The sequence below is a fragment of the Habropoda laboriosa genome, unplaced genomic scaffold (assembly GCF_001263275.1).
Source record: "Habropoda laboriosa isolate 0110345459 unplaced genomic scaffold, ASM126327v1 scaffold106, whole genome shotgun sequence".
Taxonomy (NCBI): domain Eukaryota; kingdom Metazoa; phylum Arthropoda; class Insecta; order Hymenoptera; family Apidae; genus Habropoda; species Habropoda laboriosa.
The window spans coordinates 194,869-195,070 of NW_017100224.1; positions in this window are offsets into that span (position 1 = coordinate 194,869).

The window sequence follows — 202 nt, forward strand, 5'->3', positions numbered from 1 at the left end:
GTGTATATATATTTTTTTGTAACTTTATCTAAAATATGTACATATACATAACTCTTCATAAATTATGTTATATGTTCTACTTTGTTTATATATATCAGAGCACATTACTTTAATATTTGTTTCATAGTTCTGTTAAAATTTGTTCCATGCTTATATTCTCTGTAACTAAAAATTTAATTAAAAATTAAAACGTCATTGCCAT